Source organism: Salmo trutta, unplaced genomic scaffold (assembly GCF_901001165.1).
Source record: "Salmo trutta unplaced genomic scaffold, fSalTru1.1, whole genome shotgun sequence".
In the NCBI taxonomy this organism is placed as follows: domain Eukaryota; kingdom Metazoa; phylum Chordata; class Actinopteri; order Salmoniformes; family Salmonidae; genus Salmo; species Salmo trutta.
Window position 1 is genome coordinate 19,575,343 of NW_021822911.1, and position 9,589 is coordinate 19,584,931.

Sequence of the window (9,589 nt, forward strand, 5' to 3'; positions counted from 1 at the left end):
AACTCACATTTACTATAAGAAAAAAAATGTTATTACCTTTGCTGTTCTTCGTCAGAATGCACTCCCAGGACTTCCACTTCAATAACAAATGTTGGTTTGGTTCAAAATAATCCATAGTTATATCCAAATAGTGGCGTTTTGTTCGTGGGTTCAAGACACTATCCGAAGGGTAAAGAAGGGTGACGCGCCCGGCGCGTTTCGTGACAAAACATTTCAAAATATTCCATTACCGTACTTCGAAGCATGTCAAACGCTGTTTAAAATCAATTTTTATGTGATTTTTCTCGTAAAAAAGCGATAATATTCCGACCGGGAGTCGTTGTTTTCGTTCAAAGAGAGAGAAAGTAAACATGGTGTCGGCTCGTGCACGAGCGCCCCAGTCTCATTGTTCTCAGATCGACCACTATCCAAATGCGCTACTGTTTTTCAGCCATGGCCTGCAAAGTCATCATTCAAAGTTCTGGCGCCTTCTGAGAGCCTATGGGAGCGTTAGAAAATATCACGTTATGCCAGAGATCCCCAGTTTTGGATAGAGATGATCAAGAAGGCCAAGAAATAGTCAAAGAGGGCGCTTCCTGTTTGGAATCTTCTCAGGTTTTGGCCTGCCAAATGAGTTCTGTTATACTCACAGACACCATTCAAACAGTTTTAGAAACTTTGGAGTGTTTTCTATCCAAAGCTAATAATTATATGCATATTCTAGTTTCTGGGCAGGAGTAATAATCAGATTAATTCGGGTACGTTTTTTATCCGGCCGTGAAAATACTGCCGCCTATCCATAACAAGCTAGCTCGTTAGCACGTAGGACGCACTGATTGGTGTCACCTCATTAGTCAGTATGTGTTACACCTGTGTGCTGGCTTGTCCATCTCAATAGTGGGAAGGTGTTTCACCTGAGCTGGTCCAGGTTCTATTTAAGAGTGTCTGGTCCAGTGCTCCAGTTGTCTTGATACATGTGGAGAGTCAACACCTTTAGTTGCTCCACCTTTTTGGTTTGCTTCCTGGCTTTAAATTTGTTGTGGGTTTTTCTTTTGTTTGCCTCTTCTTGGGCAGATTTAGTGGGTCTCATGGTGGGTGTCTTTTAGGTCCCAGTTGTTGTTACTAGTCAACTTTCAGTGGACACTGAGAACAAAACTGCAAGATTATGTTATAATACTTTTATTGCATCAAATGGTTTTTTTATGCAACAGAATAGAGGGTTCTTAGAACTATTGTGTCTGTGTGTTCTACTGAGGATGGGCCTCTGGGAGAAAACACTGACAGGAGATTTACAATGTCTTTTGGGTGATAAAACCTAAAGAGACCGCATTCCATAGCACGAGTTAATGTTTCTGTTCTATATGGTACCAGGGAGAGATGACCCCAGGGCCAGACCCTGGTCTCTACACAAAGAGTACTGTTTTTACAGCAGATACTGTCTGCTGAGAATTATAAGTATCTTTCATACACATCTTAACCTTGTGACCCGTTCTATACATCTGTTGTTCGTCATGTAGGTTGAAAGGGGTATAAAAGACCTTTGTACTTTTGTCTCGTGGCTCTCAACGAATCATCTGGGGGTGATTCATCTCTCAATGAATCATCTGGGGGTGATTCATCTCTCAATGAATCATCTGGGGGTGATTCTTCTCTCAACGAATCATCTGGGGGTGATTCGTCGACCAGCCATCATTATCATAGAGCACTCAATTGATTCACTCTATATTTGTGTGTTGTCTTGACCTGCTCCATTATTAAGTGATTAAAGATTTAGTTTAAGAATAACTCTGACTTGTGTGATAAGTTTGTCTCATTTGATATTAAAGAAATTAACCACCACATTTGGCGATGGGGTTGTGAATCTTCTCTTGGTGACTGACGACCTGGGTAAATGGTGCACGATGGATTCCTCTAAATTGGGATCTCAGGGAAACCACACAGAAATGTGGAAATATTCCTGCAGGTTAAAATATTGTTGAAAAACAACTAATTGATTAGGTCTGTTTGGGAATAGCATTGTGTGACTGTGATATGAGAGTTGTGTGACTGAGTCTTAATCTGACGTTTGGATAGTAACGTATAGAAATATGCTTAATCAGATGATTGACATTTGGATAATAAGCTTTGATATAACGTTATCTTGGGGTTCCGTTCCTTCACTGCCCATCATAGAAGATCATGGGGTGGTATTGAGAGGGGGATGATATTTTAGAAAGCAGCGGAAGGTCTATAGTTCCTGGGAGGCTTGATTTTGCCGTGGTCTCTGGGAGGTTAGAGAACCGTTGAGGATCCCATGGTCATTGTCCGGGAAACAAAAGTTTATTTTTTCTGCTGGGAGTACATTTGGAGAGCTGCTTCGTAGCTATGGAGAGTCCTTGAAAAAGCAAATGGAATGGTTGTTGTGACTACCTGAGAATTTCTTACGTTTTATATGGATTCTGTGAATATATGAAAATATGATGAATTGTATGTGTGTATAATGATTACTAGAGATTTGATGAAGTAATACTGGGAATATAATTAGATACCATTTAAACAACCCATATGTAGACGAACGTAGGTTTTGAGTTGGTATCTTTAATGGATAATTTGATAAAGATTAAGTTTTAAGCATTATTAAACAGTCTACAAAGTCTGGCCAGTTGTTCACTTTAGGTTAAGTTACCCTAACGATGTAACTATAAAACGGGTACTACATTTGAAATAAACTGCCCTTAAGGCCTGGGGGGTTCTTCCCAGTATGAGAGGAGTTGCTGGATTTATTGAATAAACCTTTTTCCATAAAGTTAGAGTGAACCAAGGTGTCTGACTAGCTGTTGATGTTGAAGAAGCGTCTCGTCCACTAGATTATACGTCACAGTGGCAGAATCACCTGAAAGACGCACATCGCCATCTGCTGACTGGAGTTGGTATCGCAGTTCAGAAAATACTTTCAGACAAAAAGCTAAAAAGCGACTGCCCCTAAAAACCAACGACTCCCTTTGAAAACGGGCGATGTGGCATCAGAAACAGTTATTATAGTGTAAAAATGTACTACAAAGTGTAGCTAAATGGAATAACTGATCATACCCAGTCAGCACATGACGTCCAAGGACGTCGAATTATGGTCGATTTCAGGTCTGTCTGTTGTGGCCGCTATTTCACCCCAAATTGGTTTATATATGTATAACTATGTAAATGTCTCTCGGACAAGGTGACTTTTATCAATATACACTCTAAAAAGTAAAGGTTCCTGGAGTATCCTTTAGGGGTTCTTGAAATTGGAACTGTGGGGGAACCCCTATAAGTTATTTGAAGAACATTTTGTGGGAACCCCTATAAGTTCATTGAAGAACCCCTTATCATGGTTCCTAAAGAACCTTTTGGGGTTCATTTTTTTAACTCCCTGTCCACCCTCCCTCCATTATAAAAACATATTTTATTAATAATAACAATATTGATTTAAATAATTAATTGTTTATTTAGTGGCACCACAAATGTGAATTAATATTTACAAAACATTTTACCAAACAAAACACATTACAAAATTGCAACATTTCTGCAGACATGTCAGACCATAATAAATAATACATTTACTTTGTACAGTGCTTTTCATGACAGTTACAAAATAAGGATGTACAATAAAAACATTAAAAATGAATCACAGGTCAACTAACAATATTGTAGACTTGATGCTAAATACAGATTTTTCAGCTTTAGTGTGTATATCGTATCCACTTAGTTATGTTAGGAAGTTCTCCATCTTTATGACCGGCCCTGGTAACTTCACCCCAACTTCTCTGATCCCCAGAACACAGGAACTTAACAACATAAGTGTTTTTCTGACATTTTGGGGAAATTTAAGGGAAAATAAAAATCCAGTCGTAGCAGAGCCCCACGTCCAATAGGGACATCCTCGAGGGCCTGGATGTTCTCCCCATCAAAGGCCAGCGGGATTTCACTCTCATGGTGACGTCCTCGAGGGCCTGGATGTTCTCCCCATCAAAGGCCAGTGGGATTTCACTCTCATGGGGACGTCCTCTAGGGCCTGGATGTTCTCCCCATCAAAGGCCAGCGGGATTTCACTCTCATGGTGAAATGGATTTCCACCGATGTGCAGTAAAGGAGTGAAGAGCGGTGAAATCTGTGTCAACAAAAGTAAGAAAAGATTAATACACATACAATTAACAAAGAACAGAACAAATGTTCAGCTGTAGTTTTATATAAGCATGCACACCTATGTTTATGAAGAAACAGATGATTGGTGCATAGACATACCTTGTCACGGACATAAAGGCCACTCGGGTCCTCATTGAAGAGGTAGGGCAAGAGCAGAATCGCTGCTGTGGTCTCCAGTCCTAGTAAAGTAAAGCAATGATCTTACTACACTTGCTAATTTCATTACAAAATACATTAGAGAAAGGGAAGGAATAAGAGCAGATCCCTCTTCTGTATTGTCCTTCAGGGACTGTCAAAATAGCAGGATGATGTCCTCACCCCTGCCTCGCCTCTCTACCTCTAATAGTCCTTGAATTATATTTTTGTCTATATCCATTCCATGGACCTGATTCATTTCTGAAAAGATCATTTGCACACATTTCAGTTTGTATTGCTAAAATACAGTATGAGGTGAGACGGTGAACTGATGTTGAACTAAATATGTTCCATCTATGTTTATTTACATTAGTGCAAATTGTCCACTGATATTGGTGTAATTTCTCACCCCTTTTGGCTGTATGAAAGTTAATTTCCCCTCAGACACACACATTTGTTCTTTGTTATTATGAAGGTCATTTGTGTCAAATGTACTTTTCCCCCCATCTCTTTACATTGCTGATGCATATTTGGTTGCCTGGCTGCATCCAGACGATGTCAAAGGCCCATCCTGGTAGATCTGAACCTAATGCAGCTTGGAGTGATCGGATGACAGAAGTCACATTTAGGTGCCAGGTGTAACTGAGGCCATAGATGCTCATCCATTACTTTGAGTGTTTTACATAATATGACTAAATGTGTTTCTGTGTTGCAGGGGCAGTCAAGAAATGGAACAGCAAGGCCACAGAACATGATATAAGCAGAGCTGTTTGATCATTTTGTTTGTTTTTTAATAGTTGAATCCTTTGAAGTATTGTTGATTTAAAAAAAAGGGATAATAAATGTACATATCATACATTTTGACAGTGGAAGATATACTGAATTTATACTGTTTTTCATACTAAGATGGACCAAGATACGTGTTGCTTTTGTACATATGTTAATTGGTCAGTCATTGGGTTCATTTGTTTTACAATATGTTCAAATCACAGGAAAAAAACAAATATTTAGTACACAACAAACAGAATAATAACAACTGAAAGACTAATGAGCATTCTGATGAAATGCCATTGATTAAAATACTAAGAATTGGATGCAACATCCAACCCAAAACATAAGCTTGTTTTACTCCATAGTTTGTTGCTAAGATCCCCAGCAAATGTCCCTAAAATAGAAGAGGGGAACTAACAAAGAGTCACTGACAACAACCACAACTAAACAGGTGGGGTTTTAGGAGGGCCTCTGAAAGACACTATGGGGGTGTCCACTGAAAGTTGACTAGTAACAACAACTGGGACCTAAAAGACACCCACCACGAGACCCACTAAATCTGCCCAAGAAGAGGAAAACAAAAGAAAAACCCACACCAAACTCAAAGACAGGAAGCAAACCAAAAAGGTGGAGCAACTAAAGGTGTTGACTCTCCACATGTATCAAGACAACTGGAGCACTGGGCCAGACACTCTTAAATAGAACCTGGACCAGCTCAGGTGAAACACCTTCCCACTAACGAGATGGACAAGCCAGCACAGGTGTAACACATACTGACTAACGAGGTGACACCAATCAGTGCGTCCTACATGCTAACGAGCTAGACGTGCTAACGGGCTAGACGTGCTAAACGCGGTAACGAGCTAGACGGGCTAACGAGCTAGACGGGCTAAACGCGGTAACGAGCTAGACGGGCTAACGAGCTAGACGGGCTAACGAGCTAGACGCGCTAACGGGCTAGACGCGCTAACGAGCTAGACGGGCTAGACGTGCTAACGGGCGAGACGTGTCAACAATTAAAAACAAGAAAAACACATTTCTAAATAATAATATACAATCGAAATATTTTTTTGATCCTTTTTCTTACTATAGAATCCTAAAACTCACTAGCTTCTAGAACTCAAGTCTTCCTAAAACTCACTAGCTTCTAGAACTCTCGTCCCCTTGGAACGAACCCAAACAAAAGTCATCTCCAATACAGAAAAACATGCAGTCAAAATAAATTGTAATCCATGGTAATGCACTGACAAAACACAAATCTTTTTGACTGCCCACCCATGAGACAATCAGCAACCAAGTTGTCCTTACCACAGACATGTCTGGTTTCAAGAGGAAACTCCTGCAATATCCGTAGTAACTTTCCACCTCACTGCGGAGCTTCTCTCTCTTCTCAGGGTTCACTAGATAGGCATGTTGTTGGATCGGGGCCCAGTCCCCAATGTCATGTTCTAGTACATTTGGGTTGGCACATCAGAATTAATCCTGATATTCTAAAAGCAGGGCAGCAATGTCAATGTAATTGTACCAAAAATTGTCAGTTGGTTGCATGAATAATTATGATGACTAAATCTTACATGAATATTAAACATGAAATATAAAAACCAAATGTACACCCCTTTGTTAATATCTATTAGCAATAATTCACTTAATGGTGAGGCATGGAATAATAAAACATGTATTTTTTGTCAGGCTGAATGTTTGAAATATGAGGTGATTTGAGTCCTGCTTCTTCAGTAGTGGAATAAAGACAATTAGCACATGAATGTTGTAAATAAATACTGGAGTGATGTAGGATTGTTCATATAATTGATTATTGTACTGTGACTATGTGTTGAGGCTGCAAGTAAGTTGAAATTAAATTGTTTTCTTTTCAACTTTCAACTAAATCCAAACTTATATTGAATGTCGGGCATAGTCTTATTTTCAATGACATTTTGCTAGGTGGGATATCCCCAATGTCACAGTTTAAACGTGTCCAAATCAATAGTCTAAATGCAGAAACAGTTTAGCAATAAATCACTGATATCGATTAGGGGGGGAAATCAGGTTGTACGTGATGTTGAAATGAACACAACTAAAATAAAAACATGGAAATGGGAGATATCTGTTACCTCACTGGTTAGAGGACAACCTGCAGTAGACAGTCAGCTACATTTTGGAGTGATGAATTTAAATGTAGGGGTCGCTAAACAAAGGAACACAACATTTATGTCATCACTCATCGATATCATGTTGAAATCAATTGTGTGAGAGGAGGGAGATGAGGTTGCACGTCCTGTTAAAACTAACAGCTCAAAAACCACATGGAATCTGGGAATAATGTGTACATCACTGGTTAGAGGACAATTTGTAGAAAACAGCTAGCTACATTTTGCATTGTGATTCCAGTGGGTCACCAACATGGTAAATGTAAAACAACTATTTTTGTGTTTGTCACTTTTTGTTAAATCACAAAAATAGTAACTCTTCCATTTCAGAGCCTGGATTTTCCCCCTGAGGCTAATATCCACATCATGTTGAAATCAATAGAACAGGGGACAAACGTTTAGGGTTCTACATTGTGACATCATTAAAATACTCCTACTACAATGTTAAAACATTCTACATTGTGACATTAATTCATTGATATCATGAAACAACTCCTTCATGTATTTTCTGATGTTTGATCAGATGTCTTTTATCAGAGTATCTCTTGTTACATTGACCACAGCTATAAGGTTTTTCTCCCGTGTGTGTTCTTTGGTGTGATGTCAGATGGCTAAAAGTAGTAAAACTCTTCCAACATTGATCACAGCTAAAAGATTTCTCTCCTGTGTGTGTTCTCTGGTGTGATGTCAGATGGCCAGATTGACCAAAACGCTTCCCACATTGACCACAGCTATAAGGTTTCTCTCCTGTGTGTGTTCTCTGGTGTATCTTCAGTTCGCCAGATTGAACAAAACTGTTGCCACATCGAGTACAGCTATAGGGTTTCTCTCCTGTGTGTCTTCTTTGGTGTATTGTCAGATGGTTAGATTTTAAAAAAAACTTCCCACATCGAGTACAGCTATAGGGTTTCTCTCCTGTGTGTGTTCTCTGGTGAAGAGTCAGATTGCGCAAGCAAGTAAAACTCTTCCCACACTCATCACAGATATACGCTTTCTCTCCTGTGTGTATTCTCTAGTGTGATATCAGGCTGCTTCAATGAGTAAAACTCTTCCCACATTGATCACAGCTAAAAGGTTTCTCTCCTGTGTGTGTTCTTTGGTGTACAATAAGATGGCTAGATGTATCAAAACTCTTCCCACATTGAGTACAGCTAAAAGGTTTCTCTACTGTGTGGATTCTCTGATGAATTTTAATGCCTGAGGAGGTGAATCTCTTCCCACAGTCAGAGCAGCAGTGAGTTCTCTTCCCTGTGGGTCTCTGCTGGTGTTTATTGAGGAGTTCTGATCTGGAGAGACTCTTCTCTGCCTCGTCAGCATCATGAGGTTGTTGAGGCTCCCCAGAGGATCCACTATAGTCATGTCTCTCTCCTGTGTGAATGACAAAGTCATACAGATGGTTAAAGGCCCACAACAGCAGAAATCCACTGTAAAAGGTGATGCCAACAGCGTAGCCATGATGTTGAACAACAATTGACATCTGTAATGAATGTAATGATTACTTGACATTTGTCTTAAAATGAGCAACAATAGTCATATTTTGTCTTGTTTTCACATTAGTAGTAACATCTAAGATTGGAGGCCCTTTTCTATGTTTGCTGGTGAGAAAAGATTTTTGCTCAGGGGAGTAACCTCCATTACCAGGTTGCTTATGAGTTCATTTCACACTACTTTGGATTATAATTGTAAGGCTCGTTTTAATGTTCTGTTTAATATAATGGTTGTGTCATCATCGCAAATCAACCGCTTTGTACTTAAAAAACACTTCAACCAGTAAAATGCTCTTTGGCTTTTTCATCAGCCTGACAATGAGGGTTTGTACACTGTTTGCCAAATTGGCCCATAACTTCACCTAACAATAACATAGACCTACTGTAGGACCCATAACTTCACCTAACAATAACATAGACCTACTGTAGGGCCCATAACTTCACCTAACAATAACATAGACCTACTGTAGGACCCATAACTTCACCTAACAACAACATAGACCTACTGTAGGACCCATAACTTCACCTAACAACAAATATAGGAAAATAGCTCTGTGTTGTACAATAGCCTATCCATCAAGGAACAGTTCTCTACACATTATGAGCTAAGTATCTCTGTGTCCAAACAGACTAACGAGACCCTACAGTAAATCAAGCAGACAATAACACATTATAAACATCAATTTGTTAGGGATGTTGGATCCAACATGGAGCACGGCATAACTGTCTTTACCAGAGTAATGAATGAAGAAGCACTTTGGTTGTTGTTGCATGTCGTGATGTTTGTAATTTGACTGGCATTCAGAAAAGTATTTCCTGGATCTTCTGATAGTTGATCATGTGACTGTAACTAAACATCTACAGTATTAAGAATTATGTGTAATTATTGAAGAACTGCGTTAATGACAGTAT